We start from the raw sequence: 15,601 nt of genomic DNA, 5'->3' as shown, positions 1-15,601 counted from the left end.
CCTGCATGCCTTGTCCCCAGTTCCTCTCCAGCTCTCCTGGAGCCCCTTTAGGCCCTGGCAGGGCTCTGAGCTCTCCCTGGAGCCTTCTCCTCTCCAGGGGAACATTCCCAGCTCTCCCAGCGTGGCTCCAGGTCCCTGTGCTGCTGGCTCCGGGCTGGGGCAGCTCTGCAGTGGGGTCTCACCTGAGGGGCAGAATCCCCTCCCTAATCCTGTGTCCCACCCTTGGGATCAGCCTTGGGGCAGGGGGCGTCTCTGGCCTGGGCACATCCAGCCCCTCATCCATGAACATCCCAAATCCTTCCCTGCAGGGTTCTCCATCCATTCTCCACCCAACCCGTGTTTGTGCTTGGGATTGCTCCCAGCTGGATCCAGGAGCTTGCCCTTGTTGAACCTCATGAGATCCCTCACTATGAGATTTCTGAATTCCTGCTTTAACTGCTGCATTCCACGTCCAAATACTATTCCCAAAAATCAGGAACAATTCCTGCAAATCAGGAATATTTCCCACGAAATCAGTGACACTCTCAGACAAACCAGGCTCAGGGCTCCTTGCTGGCGTTTGTGCTGAGGGTTTTTCCCTCCAACCTCCTTCAATGCTCTCTTGTCCACTTCCCATTTCAATTTAGCCCCCAAATCCTCATTTCCTTTCCCATTTTTCCCTGTGGGCATTCCCAGGGGCAGGAGCTGCAGGATTAACCCACTCCAGCTTGGACTCTGGACAAAGAGGCTGCACAAGCTCCTGGAGAGCCTGGACAGAGATATTGGATTCAAAGAATTCCCTGGCTCCCTCGGACACTGGGAAGGTCTCCTCTGTCAGAGAGTTTTTCCCTGTGGCTTCCAGCACACACATAATTTTTGGGAACGAGGCCCCAGGGCCCTGCTGCAGCGGGGAACTGTTTTGATTGTAACAGGCTTTGATTCAGAGCAGCCAGAAATTATTTATTTTCCTTCGGCTTCCCTCCCCCCCTGCATTCCCAGTCGGGATTGAGGAGCTCTGTTTGCTCGGGGGCTCCTCGGTCCCTGGGATGAGCAGAGGGATCCTGCTGGAGCAGGACACACACCCTGGAGTTCAGATGCTCCAAATTTTGTCCCCTCTCCTATTCCCTGCAATTCGTGCTGGCAGGAAGGAATGGGAAGCCCAGGGAGGTTGGTCCCTTCGTAGGGAATCTCCCTGCCAGGAGTGGTTCCCCCGCAGGAATGACAGGGAATTCCACGTGGTCCTGATGTTCTTGCCGTAAATCGGTGGAAGATGAGCAAAGTCCTTCCCTGTTCCTCAGTTTCCAGAGTATTTTGGGCCAGAAATGTGCCCAAGGAGATGCTGCCGTGGTTGGAGGGAATGTCAGCAGCCTCCCAGCCCTTGGATTGGGATCATGGATATTCCATTGCTGTGACCTCTCCCTTCCTGCAGGACCCCAGGCCCTGCTCCAGCCTGGCTGGATAATGGGATTCCTGCCCACGGCAGAAGGGCTGGGAGCAGATGATCCTAAAGGTCCTTCCAACCCCACCACTCCATTAATTTATCATCCCACGACTGTATTTAATTGGGTCCAACCTTAATTTGGTCTCTCTTGGGAACCACTGATGATTCCACACAAATCCTGAGGGAGTTTCTGGAGCTTTGCAACGTGACTGCTCCTCGTTCAATGCTGCCAAAAGTTTGGAGGTGGATCCCAAAGCCAGCTAAAGCACTTTGGGGTCCACGTTTGGGAACCGTGACCCCCAACTCCTTGGCTTGATCCTCCAGCTGAGGTGGAGCTCTGGAAAAGTCCTGGACTGCAGGTAAGATGTGCAGATAAGGAGGAAGGTGATGGAACACCAGCACAGGGTGCCCAGGGAAGCTGTGGCTGCCCCTGGATCCCTGGAATTGTCCAAGGCCGGGTTGGGTGGGGCTTGGAGCACCCTGGGATAGTGGGAGATGTCCCTGCCCATGGAATAGGATGATCCTTAGGATCCCTTCCCACCCAAACCATTCCACGACTCAGAGTTTTTCCCGCTCCCTGCTAAATTTCCAGCTGATTTTTCCGTAGCACAGTGAAGTGACCAGGGATGGATTTGATAGTTGGCCCAGATTTTTTGGGAATATCAGAACCAAAGCTCTGGAGCTCTGCTTGGATTGGCCTCCAACAGTGGCAGTGACAGACATCTCATCCCAACACTGGGACAGTCCTGGGATCGCCTGGATATTTCCCGTTATACACAAACACCAGGGATTTCCTGTCCAAACATACTTGGATAAAACACTGTTTTCCCAAAACTCCATTTCCCTTCCCAAATTCTTCCTGGGATACATTTTTTGTGTCCATTTTTGGCTCCTTTTGGAGCTGTCACTTCCATGGCTCATCCCCTGTTCTCTTGGATGGGCCCTGGCTTGATGATGTCATCAGGGATGCACTGTGGCCTCTTCCCTGGACGAGAGCTCAGAATTCATGGCTGCAGTGACAATGACAAAAAGCCAAACCAGCTCAACCCGACCTCTCTTGTCCTTGCAGGAAACAACAGCTCCCAGGATTTGGGAAGTGTGAGACCCCTCCTTCCCACCAGGAGGTCAGGCTGATCAGGTAATTCTGGTTTTCCCCTTAAATCAACATGGCTCCGATGTCTTGGCAGAATTTTTGGGGTGGAAAAATCCAATATTTCAACTTCTCCTGCTGCTGAGACAGGAACAAACACGGCCAGGAGTGAATTTGGCCACCGGGGTTTCTGTGGCTGTGACTCACCTGCCCGGGGGGACCAGTCTGGGAGGCACCAAACCCTCCCCCAGCCCAGTCTGCCAACTGGGAGAGGCCTTGGAAGGGATCCTGAGACAGCCAAAACTGGAACCTCTCATCCCATCCCCACATCACCTCCATCCCGGAGTGACTGAGGAGCGGGAGAAGATCCACAGCATTCCATCCTCCCATCAGCTCCATGCTCCTAAAAGCAGCAAAATCCCATTCACAAATTCTTTTCTTTTCACTTTGCGCCGGGGGATTCCTTCCAGGACATTGTAAATGATTCTAATTTTGGGATCCTTTCAAATCCAGGCAGGATTTGGGCTTTGCACATTTCCCTGGTTGGCAGAGAATTTTTGGGGTGAATGAAGATGGTTACGAAGGCAAACAAAACCTCAGCTGAGTTTTGGTGACTGGAAAAGGAACAATTTGTTTCCGGAGCTGTCAAGGCAATGTTTTTTTTTGTCGACACCTCCTCTCACCAAACTGCAGAACTCATCCCTGAAAAAACACTGTGGATCCATTTCTCTTCCCATTGAGAATGTGGCTGGCATTCCTGGATGATTTATCTGCCCACTTTTACGGATCACGCATTGGGAGCTAATTTGGGCTTGTGACAGCTGCTTAAAACTCATCCATTTGCAAAAAATTCCTGCTGTCAGAGGAACAAAACCAAGCTGATCTCTGTTTCTTGTAATGTTCAGGATGACAAGGACTCATGAGCTTCAAACGTTTTTGTTCTGATTCTGGCCCAACTTTTGAGTCATTTTTCTTGGGTTTCATTGGTGGACGCTCAGCTGCAGGAAATTCAAGGTCTTGAGTGGGATGGGTGCATTTACAGAACCCTGGAATGGTTTGGGTTGGAAGGGAATTTAAGGATCATCCCAGTCCCACCCTGTCGTGGTCAGGGACACCTCCCACTGTGTTCCAAGCCCTGTCCAGCCTGGCCTTGCACCCTTCCAGGGATCCAGGGACAGCCACAGCTTCCCTGGGAATTCCATCCCAGCCCCTTCCCACCCTCCCAACCAGAAATTCCTTCCCAACATCCCATCCATTCCTGCCCTCTGGCAGTGGGAGCCATTCCCTGTGTCCTGTCCCTCCATGTAATCAGACTCTTCATGTGGTACCTCATCCCTTATTGTTCCTTTGACATTGCTTGGATAACACGGACACTCCGGAGAGTCCTTTGGTCAGAATGAATTCCCAGGATTTGCCATTGAAATGTTTTGCTTCTTCTGTATTTCTGTGCCTTTGAGTTTTCTTTCCACTCTGGGCTCTGCAAATATTTGATGGTTTGTTTGGCTGTGCTTTAAAAACAACCACACGGGGACTAAAGAAATGCATCATTATCATTGTCATTGTCATTATCATCATTATTATTCTTTTTTATTGCTATCTCCCTTCCAACTTTCTTTTTTCCTTTGGGATTCTCTGAGGATCAGAACCATCCCAGGATTCTTCTGCTTCTCTTGCTCAGCCTTCGCTCCTTTCAGTCGGTGGCTTTGGGAGCTGGGGAGGAGCAGTGAGAAGTGACGAGCTCCAAGTGCCAGCTCAGCCCCTTGGGAAGAGCTGGGAGAGCTCGAGGAGGTCACATCCCACATTTGGGAAGGGAATCCCTGTGTGATCCCCTCTGGCTGTGAGCAGGAGCCCGAGGCAGGGATCAGCTTTGGAATGAGATGTTAAATGTTCCTCCTTTCCCAGTCTGAGCATCTGGATGTTCTCCATGGCAGCACCTCGGGCTGGGGCTCTCAGATCCAGACTGGGAGCACCAAGCAGGATCTACCTCCCCCTCTTTTGGTGTGGAGCTCTTTGGATCCTTGATAGAATCATGGAATCCTTAACATTGGAAAAGATCTCCAATATCAAGTGCAACTGTCCCCAGCACTGCCAAGGCCACCACCGACCATGTCCCCAAGTGCCACCTCCACAAGGATTTAAATCCCTCCAGGAATGGGGCCTCCATTGCTGCCCTGGGCTGGACAGCTCTTTCCAGGAAGAAATTTTCCCAAAAATCCAGCCTGAACTCCTCTGGCCCAGCTCGAGTGCAACAACTGCACATTCTCAGCCTCCTTGTGCTGTGAGGACATTCCAGAGGCATATTCCTGCTGTATCTCATCTCCAGCAGGACAGGAGATTCCCCAGATAATTCGGGAACGACCTCAGTGGGGCTCAGGCTCTGAGTGGTCCTGTCAGCATCTTCCCAGCTCCTGCTAAATTCCTGCTCCTGGGACTGTGAATCACTCTAAAATCCAGGAATACGAGCCGAGGTGATGTGTGATTTATGAAATCCAACACCACAACACCACAGGAGCTGTAAAATCCAGGGAATTCTGGAGTTCATATACACATCAACGCCACGGAGCGAGGAGTCTCAGCAGGCGGATCCAGGGGAGGGAAAAAAAGGCATCTGGACATCTTGGTACCAACAAAGTGTCAGTAATTTGGAAGGAAAACACGGAAAAACATTGCCCAAAGGGCTCGCTCAGCCCTTAGGAAAATGAAAATAACAAATCCTCTTCAGTTTATTAAATAAACTGCGGATGTTTTCCTGGGATTTTCATAGTCATCTGGAATACATTAAGGGGAAAAGAGATGTCGGAAAGTTGGGAATCAGTATCAAATAGCAGATGACATTTCAATTTCAGATCCCACTTCCATGAGCATGGGACTCATAAAAATAATTTGGGTATCAGACACAGAACGCGCCGCTACAGGCAGTCAATTCGCCAGGGATTTTGGGAATGAAATACATGGATCATTTAAACTACACCTGAGGGAGATCTGAGCAGGACCTGGACCTTGGGAGGAACCTCTGCTTCAGCACTGGAAGAACTCATTTTGAATGACCAGACCTCGGTCTGAACGGCATTTTATATCCTGGAAATGGGAATGTTTTCCATGGTTGGATAATCTCTGTCCCTGCTCCAGTGTGGGCTGGATCCTGCAAGTAGAGTCGCAAAGGTTTGCTCAGAAATCTGTGTGGAACAGCCCAAGAGATCCAGCTTTTATCTCCTGATCCCATTGCTGGGCGAGAGGGATCATGTCTGGGATCTGGGGTGAGTCAAATTCCAGGCTGGTGCTGACTGGTGGAATCCAGTCAGAGTCCTCATTCCTGGATTTGATATCCCTGTGGATGTGAGCTTGGGAACATGGTCAGTGGTGGGGAAGGGTTGGACTCAATCTTGGAGGGCTTTTCCAACCTCAGCGATTCTGTCCTGCTGTCATTCCAAGTCTACCACTGAGAACTCCATCCCAAATGAGTTTTCCCTTCTTAAAAATAGGGATAACGGCTTGTTCTGGAAGAGACAAAGAGCAGGAACTCCATCTGCACCATTGGGATTATTCAGACATTTCTGTGCCTCTTATAAATCCTCATTTTCATGAAACGAAGAGGGCCAATCCTTCCCCATCTGGGATCTGCTTTGCTCTGCTCACCATCCTCATGGTCCTGCTCGGAACACCAGGAAGAATCGAGTGCAGGGTGTTCCCATGGATTTAGCAATCCAAGTTTCCTTGAATTTTTTCAGTGATGTCCCTGATGGATATCACCCATTATCCCAATTAATGGGGACTCTCCTGGGGGTGGCAGGGGCTTTTGGAAGTGTAAAAATTCTGTTTGTATGAGGAGAACCTCTGGAGAAGGAAGGAAGGAAGGAAGGAAGGAAGGAAGGAAAAGAAGGAAAAGAAGGAAAAGAGGAAGAATTGAAGAATGGAAGAGGGGAAGAAGGTGAGAAGGATAAAAGGGAAAAGGAGAAAAGGGAAGATTGCCTTCAGGCTTCATGCAAGCCATGACAAATGGCCTGCGCTTCCCACTGACAGAAAATCATGGAATTATAGAATTGTTAAGGTTGGAAAAGATCTTTAAAATCTAGTCCAGCCATCAACCCGGCCACCATGTTCACCATTACAAGTGTCCTCAAGTGCCACATCCAGACTTTTGGGAACATTTCCAGGGATGGTGATTCTACTGCCCTGAGCAGTTTGTTCCAATGCTTTACCCCCCTTTCCATTAAAAAACAAAATTCCTAATATTGAGTCTAAACGTCTTTATATATCTGCAATGTGTTTCCCGTGGTTTTAATCTCGAGTGAGGGAAGGGAGGGATGAAGTGGTGATGAGGCAGCTCCAAAAACTGGGAGAAACAGTTGGAAAAGGACATTGGGAATTCTGGCTTGCTATTTTCCTCAGTTTATGGTTTTTCTGCCTCCTAAGTTCCTGTAGCTCCTGGACTGAATCCAGCACCACTCTGCAGGAGCTGAATTTGAACCTTTGCTCGTGGTGGAAACCATCAGACACGGCAGCACCTGGACCATGATGGGAATTCATGGAAAACACTTAGAAAACTGGGACCAGCACCCAAAATTGTTATAGAACATGCTGCAAACACTAGTTGATGTTCCCACCCCATCCCTTGTGGAGCCATTTGATTCCACAGGGATAAAAAAATCCCAAAATTTCTTCCCTGTGACCTCTTGCAAAGTGAACTGGGCTGAGCTCAACATTTGGGTTATTTCAAGCTCAACTGTTCATTTGATTCCACAGGGGTAAAAATATCCCAAAATTTCTTCCCTCTTGCAAAGTGAGCTGGGCTGAGCTCAACATTTGGGTTATTTCAAGCTCAACTGTAGGCAGCTTTAGCTGAGGGGTGATGGATTTTGCCTCTAAAACCTTGGATATGTTTCCCACCCTCATCTCCTGGGTGTCCTTGGTGCTGTAATTGCAGCACTAATGACATTTCCATGTCTGGAATCGTAACGAGACATTTCCATGCAATACCTGGGGCATTCCTGCCCTGTGTCCCGGCCACACTTCCAGCGATCCCAGCCCAAACAGAAGCCTCACTCTTGTGGCCATGGAGCGTTTTTCCTTCCCTACGTTTTTGGCCGTTAAAGCCTCCGCTCCCTTTCTAAATCCGGCCCTGGGACTGGGCTTTGCAGACTTTGGCAAAGGTGAATTCCACAGGATGTGGGGCCATTTCCTCTAATTTCTCTTAAATATGGCCACTAGTTAAGTTTTACGGACTGTTTTCCTGACTCTTTTCCTGTTCTCATTTCAGGGAGCGGGAACGGCGGCGCTGCCGGTCGATCCTGCTGCAGCTGGATTTTCCTCTCCTGGTTTTCCACTCCATGGAGGTTCCCAAACCAGGAACATCCCTAAACCAAACTCCTTTGCTGTTGTAGAGGATCCAACACCTCCAAAAACGGTGATCCCCCTTTTCCAAAGGTTTCATTCATTCATTCCCAGCATCTCTGCACGGAGCACTGGGATGTACTGGATAAGGCTGAGCTTTTGGTGTCCTCCACTCTCCTCCTCCCTCAATCCAATCCCAATTCCTCCTGGAAGTGTCCAAGGCCAGGTTGGAGCACCCTGGGATAGTGGAAGTTGTCCCTGCCCATGGCAGGGGTGGCAATGGATGGGCTTTCCTGTCCCCTCCCACGAAAACCATTCCATGATTCCATGATAATAGAAAAAGCCAGGAACAGTGTCCCATAAAACCACTGGAAAGACAACAACGTGATGTGCTCCATAGTTGGAACTGTAAATGTTTATTTTTACTCTGACTTTTTTTTTCTTTATTTCTTCTTCATCCAAGAAATAATTCCCTGAATCCCAGTTCCCCACCAGTGGAAGGAGGGATGGACCTGCAGCAAGGGCTGCGTTGGGAGTGAACAGCCTTCCCAGAATTCCAAGGTTGGAACTGAAGGAAAAACACTCTGCAAAAGTTCCCAGGCCAAAGCCCTGGGGCAACTGAAAGCTAAATTAAAAGGGGAAAAAAAATGAATATTCCCTATTAAACCCAAACCCCAAAGCCTAAGGAAAACACTAAAAGCAATGATTAATATGACAACTGGGCAGCTTTCCCTGAAGACCTGAATTCCCATCAGGATAATCAAATTTGTCTTAAAAATGATAAATAGAGCTACCACTGACCTAAAAATGTTCCTTGATCCCACCACGCTCCAGCTCTTCAAACAGTGGCTGCTTCATCGGGAAAAAAACCCATTTAAATAAACAAATCATATAAAACAAAACCCACAGGCCCGACACGGATTTTTTCAACGTTCCCTCAGTCTTTTTTGGCTGTTCCGTTCCCTCCCTGGTGTCCAGGTGTAAACAATTCCCAAAAAGAGACGTCTGTATCCCTGAATTCCAGCAAAGGTAGCGCTTTGTCTTTCTCTCCCAAAAAGGCTCTCTTTGTGTGGAGTTTCTCCACCAAACCCAGCAATGTTTGGGCCTTTTGATTATTTTTCCCCTCCATTTTTTTTTTCCAACATTCCCGTCTCCTTCCATTGGTGGCTCCGGATTCCATAATGAGATTCCTCTTCCTCCAGTGCGAGGCTCTCCCATCGCCTTTTCCACTGCCTGCTCCCCACAAATCTCACATTCCTGGGCAAAGCTTTGGCCTTCATTCCCACACTCCCTGGGCTCCTTGGAGATGGTCTGGGGCCATCAGGACTTCCCAGGTGAGGATGGAAAGGGATCTTTTGCATGGAACAAATCCCATGGATGTCCTTGAGGAGAGGGCCGTGCTCTGCTCTCTGGGCAGCAGTATTCCTGCAGGAGAAAGTCATGGAATGCTTTGAGCTGGAAGGAACTTTAAGCTCATCCAGTGCCACCCCTGCCATGGCAGGGACACCTCCCACTGTCCCAGGCTGCTCCCAGCCCTGTCCAGCCTGTCCTGGGCACTGCCAGGGATCCAGGGGCAGCCACAGCTGCTCTGGGAAAATCTAATAAATCAATACCACGATTCCAATAAATTTGCTGCTCCAGGTGTTGCCTACAATGTCCTTATGCTCCGACCCAACATTTCCCTCAGGGAGGGTCCCACATTGTGGGAATGTCCAAGGATTGGTTGAAATTGGGATTTCATCCTCCTGTCATTGCCCAAACCATGGATTTCGATTTCAAAGGAATGTTCTGGACACTGTCAGTCACCGTGGGAATCTGACAGGATTTTCCACTCACCCTCAGTTGGTGTTTGGATCCCTGGGATGAATCACCTGGGTCCTTTTTTTCCAGCTGCCTCAGTTTCCCTGGGTGGCCTCATTTTCCTGGCATTGGTGGATCAGGAACCACAGTCCTTGCTCTTTGTTTGGAATCTTCTTAGGATATGAGTAATGGACTGGGGAAACGGCTTCCCGCTGCCAGAGGGCAGGGATGGATGGAATATTGGGAAGGAATTCCTGGCTGGGAGGGGCTAGGATGGAATTCCCAGAGAAGCTGTGGCTGCCCCTGGACCCCTGGAAGTGTCCAAGGCCAGGCTGGAGCAGCCTGGGACAGTGGGAGGTCCCTGTTGGAACCTTGGCTGCTGGGAATTCCAGACTTTCTGTGCTGCCATGCCCTGACCCCCAGAGAACACTGCACTGACCTGAGGCCCTGGAGAAGCTTCCAAAATGGAATGACAGAACTGTTTTTCTCCTCCTCCTCCTCCTCCATGGGTTTGGGTGGTTTTGTGTAATTGGATAAAAAAGTCCCCATTGTGGGCACGGCTGGTTGGTTATTGGGTTAAAAGTGAAAATAATTTGGGTGTCATTCCTTAATTGGACAGTTGATCCTTCAAAGGCCTTGTAACAAAAGATATTTGGCCATTTTGTGCCTCGTTAGTGAAGAACTGCAGGAAGAACTCGCTGCTGTGGGACTGTGACATTGATAACGAGAAATAAACACCTGAGTGTGAATGTGAGCATTGTCTCGAGTGCCTTCACTCCCCACCTCGACAGAGGTGGAAAAAGAGGCCAAAAACCGACACCTGCCTGTGGGATGGGATGATCCTGAAGTTCCCTTCCAACCCAAACCATTCCAGGGTTCCATCACTCGGTTGAGATTCCCAAGTTTCAGCTGTTATTTATCACTTTCCAAGTGGTGGCAGCTTCCCCCAGCAGCGGAATTCAGGATTCTTCAGGAACCCTTCCACATTTTCCAGTTTATTTGGTGTTCCCACGGCCCCTCCCTAATCCTAAACCAAAACCTACCTCTAGGGAATGCTCCAGAATCCCAGCTATTCCCACCGGGTCCTGTGCACTTAGGGATCTACAATTCATCGGGAAAGAGAATTTCTTTATTGCTCATAAAACCATAAAAGCCCTCAGAGCAATTAATCCCTTATCAGTTCTGATAAAGATCCGGAATAAAACCAGGTGATAACAGGAGCTCCATCTTTGACCCTCATGTAAAAATCCCTCAATAAAAATCCCTAAATAAATGGATTATTTTACTCCCTTGGGAAATGAGGAGAAAGGATGGGAAGAGCAGAGAGTGGGAATGGGAGTCAACAGGCAGGGAATTTGTTGTTCATTCACCTTGGGGGTTGCTTTTCCATCACATCCAGGGTTTATTATAAAAAATCCATCCCAGTTTGACTCCAAAATCTTATTTTCTCCCCTTCTGCAGTGAAGGAGACTCAATTATTTGTCAGAGCTTCCTCTGGGATAATTTATGGCTCTGGATGAAATGATTGCTACCTCAGGCTCCAAGGATGTCACTTCTCCCAGAATATGAGACAGAGTTCATGGATAAACCTTTAAAATCCTCTCATTCCTATAAAAATATTCTTTATTTTTTGCAAGAAAAGGGAAAATCTGCCATGGATAAATTTTGAAGCAACTGGGAGATTATGAGTTCAGTGGGGGACAAAGGGTTCAGTTTCCTGCTGGGAATCAGGGATGAAAGGAGAAGTGGAAAAACACCACAGCCACTTTTATTTGGGATTGGGAGATTTCAGGCTGATCCATCTGGGATCTGGGATGGCAAAGACACCGTGGCCAGCCTAGGAAGGCTAAATTATTGTAACCTCTGTAAATGATTGTAATTAAATCATTTAAATTATTATTTAAATTATTATTTTATTATTTGGATTCCATTATTCCATTTTATCTAATTGTGATTATTATTATAATTATGAAATTATTGTTTCAATTATTATTCTAAATTAAATTATTGTAATCTCTGCTGGAAAGGCATAGGGAAGGTTTATTCCAGATTAAAAAAAAAGGAATTTTCCTGGAAAGTCTCTTTATCCAAGTGTCACCTTTTCCAACATAACGAAGCCCAGCAGGATCAGAACTGGGACTCGTGGCAGGGAGAGAAACACAGGGGAAAAGGGAAAAATAGGGGGAGAAAAGGCTGGGAAAACAAGGGAAAAGGGAGAAATTCAGGGAGCAAAGGCATAAGAAACCAAGGGAAAAAGGGAGAAACACAGAGAGAAAGAGGAAGAGAGAAAAGAGAAAGAGAGAGAAAGAGAGAAAAGGCTGAAAGAAATAAAGAATAAAGGCGAGAATCATGGGGAGCAAAGGCTGGAAAAACACAGGGAGAACGGGAGACACTCAGGGAGCAAAAGCTGGAAAATTAGCCCAGACAAGAGATTTTGAGAGAAACCAAGGGAAAAAGGAGAAACACAGAGAGAAAGAGAAAGAGAGAGAAAGAGAGAAAAGGCTGAAAGAAATAAAGAATAAAGGCGAGAATCATGGGGAGCAAAGGCTGGAAAAACACAGGGAGAACGGGAGACACTCAGGGAGCAAAAGCTGGAAAATTAGCCCAGACAAGAGATTTTGAGAGCTGAGATTTCAGGGGATCCCCCAGCATAAAATCCCAGCAGAGAAGGAGCTGCCTTGGCTTGCTGGGGATTCAGGAGGTGCAAAAAATTCTCCTTTTCTCCGTGATTTCCACGTCCACCTTCCAAACTCCAGCCTTTTCCAAGTCCGGGGTGCTTTTCCCTGCTCCATCATTCCCAGGGCACCTCAAGGGTTAATCCAGCAGGACGGGGCTGGGAAGGGAGATCAATTTTCCTGCCTGGAGTTTGTAACCTGAGCCGGGCTGGGGATGGACAGAGGAGCCCCGGAGTCGATTCCCAGCCTGGAATATGATCCTGGAATCTCTCCAGTCCTTGGTGCTCCTCCTCCAGCAGCACCTCCGGGATTTTCCCAGCCCCCTCCAGGAGCCAGATGTTCTGCAGATCCAGAACCCTCAGGGCCAGGATGCTCCCAGAAATCCTGAAAAGGCAGAGGTGGCTCTGGCAGAGCCCTGGGTGGTGTTTGGGAAGCAGGGATTGGGAATAGCTGTGCTGGGAGAGGTTTCTTTGCTGCTGCTTTTTCTCTGGTGGGACCTCACAAAAAACCCCCCAAAGCCAAACAAACCAAAAACAAAACCCCAAAAAGCAACAACAACCCCCCCCCAAAAATAAACAAAACCCCCCCAATAAACAAAAAAATACAAAGAAACAAACAAAAAAACCCAAAACCCAAACCAAAACAAGCAAAAACAAATAAACAAACAAACAAACAAAAAACCCAAAAAACAAACAAACAAAAAAAAAAAACCCAAAAAACCCCCAAACAAACTCAAAAAACCCACCAAAAAACAAAACAAAAAAAGCCCCAAATCCCCAACCCAACAAAACCCACCAAAAAAGGAGATTTCAGCTCCTCTGCTCCTAAGGGATTTGGTTTTTTTTTGGGACAGACTGCTCTTGAGATGGGGCACCCCAAGATGGCTTTGTCCAACAGGAGATTCCAGCTTTTATTTTTTTTTGCAGCATTTGGAATTTCTCCAGGGGAGCTGCACCAGCCACAGCACCCTGGGAGGGTTTGGTTTCTCCAAGAACTTGTCCCAAGTCCTTCTCCAGCTGCCAGTTTTTAATGGAGATTTTAATGGAGATTTTTATGGAGAAACTCCAAATCCTCTCCTTCCAAGCCTGGGTGGAGTCCCAGTTTTTCTCTCCATTAATTGGGATATAAAAAGTCCATGAGTCCCACGAGCAGGAGAGTCCCACAGCCATCCCAATCCAAGGATCCTTGTGTATTTTCCCAGTTCAACACCTTCTTTTTCCACGTAAGATTCCTCCTTGGCTTGTTCCAAGGACATTTTCAGCCATTTCAGAGGCTGAGCAAGCTCTGATACTTCAGTTAATGCTTTGGAAATTTCAGGAATTGTAAACAAAGGATCAACACTAAAATTGAAGCAACATCTTGTTCTGTTGCTGCCAGATTTGATTAATTAAATGGAAATAATTTAATTTAAACTTAATTAATTAAATTTAATTTAACTTTAATTCCAAGCTGGTAATTAAACCTCAATCTGGCAGCAGCAAAACTGGTGGGAAGATCATCCCTCCTTCCCAAACTTCGGAACCTTGATGCAAATCCCTGCATTTTTCTACTGTTTCTTTCCTCCCAGTCCATTTTCCAGGTGTTGTTCCACACTTGGCTCTCCCTTCCTTCCTTCCTTCCTTCCTTCCTTCCTTCCTTCCTTCCTTCCTTCCTTCCTTCCTTCCTTCCTTCCTTCCGTCCTTCCTTCCTTCCTTTTTCCTCTGGTTTAAATCCATTATCCCTTTCCCTCCTCCTTCCCACTTTCTTTCCCTCTTTCTCTCATTTCCAGGCTCCTCTGCTCCCGTAATTTTCCCCAAAACTCAGCTATTCCTGCTTGTCAGGGTGTTTGGGGCTCAGCACCACAAGGAACCTTTCAGTGGGATGAGAAATCCCCTTAGGAAATATCCATTTATAAAATATTCCATGGGAATAAGCACTGAGGGAGTGCAGCTCCAGAGGGAGAGGCAGCTCAGTCTTTTTTATAATTGGAATTTTTTCACACAGACAGACTCAAACTCACCATGCCTGGGGGAGAAAAGAATTCTCGGCAAAGAGAAAAGAGCAGATAATCCAGACTTTTTTATCTTACATTTATGATCCAGGATGGGGAATATAAATTCCCCAGGTTATCCGGTGAGTCTGACTGTAAAATCCTTGATTTTAAGAACCTCATTTCTCTCCCAGCAACTGCATTTTCTAAAGGACTCAGAGGAAATGAAAAACGACACCAAAAGGCCTCATTTTTTCGGGATAACCTGCCCTGTTTCCAGAGAATTATTTCCCATTGCTATGAAAAAGGTGCAAGAAGAGCTACTTGGAATGTGCCTAAAATTCCTCTTCCACTTCCACACCCGCTGGAGCCACCTCTGTTTTTTTTTATAAATTATTTTCCTGCTGCAGATTTGTGCAAACTCCGACTTCTCCCATGGTCAGGAGAAAAGGAGACCCCAGAGGCCTCTTTTATTTCCAGCCCCTTGTGATTCCCTAAAATGTTTTGCATCATCGGTTGTCTCCGCTTCCGTCATTCCACGCGGGAATTCCGGCTTTCCGCGAGGCTTTGCTCTGTTACTGGGTATCTCTGTGGAGCCGTGGAGCCATCCCAAAATCAAGTGGGAGCTGGCAGAGTGGTATTTTGGGATCGGGCACAGTTGTGCTTCCTTGGCTGGTGGCCAGGGCTCCGTAAATATGGAATGGGACAATGGAATCATCCCTCTTGTGTCCAGAGCAGCGCAGGAATGGAAAAGGTCTAGACCGGAGCTAAAAATGCTGCAGAATGATCCCAGTTGGTGTCCAGCAGTTGGGTTTGTTGGATTTCCCTGGAATTTTGCATGATTGAACCCTTGGCTGGGTGGTACCAAAGGGAGAAGGAAGAATTCCCTGTGAGAGTGGGACGTTCCTGACTCCCCATCCTCCTTCCAAAGGTCCAGCTCCTCCCAGAATCATGGAATGGTTTGGCTTGGAAGGGATCTTTAAAGGTGATTTAGATTCATGATCCAACTGGGAAAGAGCTAATCCTTCTCTGGATTTAATTCCAGAATCTCTACGGAGAGGAGGAAAACCCTTCCCTTGGGCCAGTGCCAGGAGCTTCCCTTTCCCTTCCATCCCCTCATTTTGCTGTGGGATTCTGGATGCTTCCACAGCATAAACTGAAATTCCAACGAGCTGTTCCTGAAGGAGAAGACGCTCCTGGAACCTCCCAGAACTCCCAACTTCTGTCAAACCCTCTGGCTCCTGGGAACTATGGTTTTGGTTGGAAGGGACCTCAAGGATCATCCAGTGCCACCCCATTCCATGGGCAGGGACACC

This window comes from Onychostruthus taczanowskii, unplaced genomic scaffold (genome assembly GCF_017590055.1).
Source record: "Onychostruthus taczanowskii isolate IOZ18803 unplaced genomic scaffold, ASM1759005v1 scaffold3, whole genome shotgun sequence".
Lineage (NCBI taxonomy): Eukaryota > Metazoa > Chordata > Aves > Passeriformes > Passeridae > Onychostruthus > Onychostruthus taczanowskii.
This window is presented reverse-complemented; position numbering follows the sequence as displayed.